General features: G+C 41.3%; 1 pseudogene; it reads left to right on the top strand.

The window, feature by feature from the left end:
• Positions 1–2,369: 2,369 nt before the first annotated feature.
• Positions 2,370–3,026, top strand: LOC139315572 (fatty acid-binding protein, heart pseudogene; annotated as a pseudogene).
• Positions 3,027–3,270: the final 244 nt, after the last annotated feature.

Below are 3,270 nucleotides of genomic sequence, written 5' to 3'. Positions count from 1 at the left end.
TCCAAACTACCCAAAATTTCCTCTACCAGTTCTCCAGAACTGGTCAGAACCTGCTGAAACCCACCTCTGATCCCCACCCTAGCTTAATTTTTAACCGTGTACCCTGGAATGGGTGAGGTCTTAATAAGGGCTTATTTGGGGGGGATAGGCCTTATATTGGGTGCATGTGTAAAAATCAAGCTAGGACTTACTTTCTGAGTAGCTTGTATTTTCAGGGAATCATGGTAGGAGCTTCAACCATTCATCATTTTGTTTAGCCTCCAAATTTTATATCATCTTTGTTGCTCTCATCTTTCTAAGCCTCAGCATCTTTTTGTAACATGACCATAACTGGATGCACTATTCCAAGTGTGGTCTCACCAACTTAGTATGAAGCAGTTGTCAACCCTGAAGTTGACCTGACCAAGGCCATTATGAGGCTTCAGTGTTGCCACAATGGTGATGAGGAATAGGGACGGAGGGATAGAGACAGCTGGCGTTTGTAGCCAAAAGAAAATACTTTCTCCTGGAAACCAAGGATATTCCCACAGGTGGTCGGAGAGAAGGAGGAGTGAAGTTACCAGGCAACTGGATGGTACCTTGATTGGACCATGTGACTGATTGTTTGAAGAAGGGAAAAAAGTTTTACTTTTAATTAAGTGAAAACCTTGTGAACATTCAGAGTTGGTTTTAACCAGGCTGTGCCAATATGATATACCCAATAAAATTATTATTTGAGATATTCACTTGCCTTGGAGTTCTATTTACTATGGGTGTATTACTTGTAACTCTGACAGCAGTATTATCACCAGCTTGCAACTCCTTTCCATAATGGGTAAGAGGATACTGCAGAGTTGCCAATTTAATTGAATTTCTGGAATACAATGACCATGGAAGAGTTTATGGTGTCAACTCTGGCAACATCCCCCAACCCGATGTCCTTGGGTCGTTGAACTACAACTTACACTTCCAAGACAACAAGCACAAGTGAAGGGTTCTGGATGGGAGTGATTGGACAAAGATTGAACAAAGGTGGATCAGCAAAATGCTGCGGACATAGCATGCCTAGATTTCAGTAAAGCATTTGATAAAGTAGACCACAACCTACTTTTTTTTTTTTAATTTGATTTATATGCCGCCCTTCTCCAGAGACTCAGGGCGGCTTACAATGCGCTAAGCAATAGCCTTTATACTTTTGTATATTTATACAAAGTCAGTTTATTGCCCCCACAAACTGGGTCCTCATTTCACCTACCTTAGAAAGGATGGAAGGCTGAGTCAACCTTGAGCCTTGGCGAGATTCGAACCCTGCAGTAATTGCAGGCAGCTGGTCTTAATAACCAGCTTAATAACAGGGTGCCTTAAACCCCTGTACTACCAAGGCTCTCTTTACTTGTTAGCAAGCTAGAAAAATGTGGGATAGACAGCGCCACCACCAGATGGGTTTGTAACTGGCTGACAAATTGTACTCAATGTGTAGCCCTCAACGGAACCACATCTACACGGAGGGAAGTAAGTAATGGGATGCCCCAAGTTTCTGTTTTGGGCCCAATATTCTTCAATATCTTCATAAATGATCTAGACGAGGGAATAGAAGATGAACTGATCAAATTTGTAGATGACACTAAGCTGGTCAACATCCCAGAAGACCAGCTCAAGATCCAAAAAGATCTTGACAGACTTGAACACTGGGCCCTATCTAACAAAATGAAATTTAACATAGATAAAAGTAAGGTTTTACACTTAGGCAAGAAAAACCAACTGTATAGGTATAGACTAGTTGAAACGTGGCTTAATGCTGGTAATTGTGAGGGATCTTGGAGTCCTAGTGGACAAATATGAGCCAACAGTGTGTGGCAGCAGCCAAAAAAAGCCAGCACAATCCTAGGTTGCATTAATAGAGGGATAGAATCAAGATCATGTGAAGTTCTAGTACAGCATTACAAAGCCTTAGTAAGACCACATTTGGAATATTGCATCCAGTTTTGGTCACCACAATATAAAAAAGATGTTGAGACTCTGGAAAGAGTGCAGAGAAGAGCAACCAAGATGATGAGGGGACTGGAGACTAAAACATATGAAGAACGGTTGCAGGAACTGGACATGGCTGGTCTAGTGAAGAGAAGGACCAGGGGAGACATGATAGCAAGTCTTCCAATATTTGAAGAATTGCCACAGAGAGGAAGGGGGTCAAGCTATTTTCCAAAGCACCTGAAGGCCAGACAAGGAATAACGGATGGAAACTGACCAAGGAGAGATTCAACCTAAAAATAAGGAGAAATTTCCCGACAGTGAGAACAATTAATTAGTGGAATGACGGCGCGAGCCAGAGACGAAGAGAGCGCATGTTTGCTGACCCAGCTGCGGTTGTATTTCGGAGAAAAGGGGAAAAAAAAGCAATTTTCAAGCTCGCCGTGGTGGAGGTGTTTGCCGGCGTCTGGAAACTGATCGAGAGCGTCAATTTCGACGACTACATGAAAGCTCTCGATGTGAACTTTGCCACAAGACAAATTGCTAATTTGACCAACCCTACCACCATTACTGAGGTGAACGGTGATGCAATTACCATCAAAACCCAAAGCACTTTCAAGAACACGGAGATCATTTGCAAAGTGGGAGAAGAATTTGATGAGACAACAGCAGATGGCAGGAATGTGAAGTCTATTGTGACACTAGATGGAGGGAAGCTTGTTCACATTCAAAAATGGAATGGAAAGGAGACCTCACTCGTTCGAGAAATAAAAGATGACAAGCTGATTTTGACTCTGAAAATGGGTGATGTGGTCTGCACACGTACCTACCAGAAAGATAACTAGAAAGTTTCTACCTCCTTCCTACTGTAATACTATTTTTCACTGCCAAATTGCTGATGTTTTTTTTTTCTTTCTTTGTGTTTTGTACACTGACTGAAATTTTGGAGACCTTTCAGTATCCAACTTCAGCTCTCTTCATAAGTGCCAGTCACCCTGACCTTTATGGAGTTTTGGGTGTGCCCACACATTTTTACTATCGAAGAGATCTTTAAAAAAACAGTAATAAAGTGAAACAATTGTAAAAATAATAATAATAATAATTAGTGGAATGGCTTTCCTTCAGATATTGTGGGTGATTTCAAAAAGAGACTGGACAGCCACTTATCTGAAATGGTACAGGGCCTCCTTTCCGACTCTATTATTCTATGTTCTGTGTTATTATTATTATTCTATGTTTGGGAATCAAAGAAAGAAGAAAATGAGTTCTCCTTGATTATATTTCTGGTTAGTCCAAGAATCTGAATTGTTGCCTTTGTGC

This window comes from Pituophis catenifer, unplaced genomic scaffold, assembly GCF_029215685.1.
Source record: "Pituophis catenifer annectens isolate HBS135680 unplaced genomic scaffold, rPitCat1.0.hap2 SCAF_3, whole genome shotgun sequence".
NCBI lineage: Eukaryota > Metazoa > Chordata > Lepidosauria > Squamata > Colubridae > Pituophis > Pituophis catenifer.
Note: the sequence above shows the minus strand (reverse complement) of the source record. Positions and strands in the feature narration are given on the sequence as shown.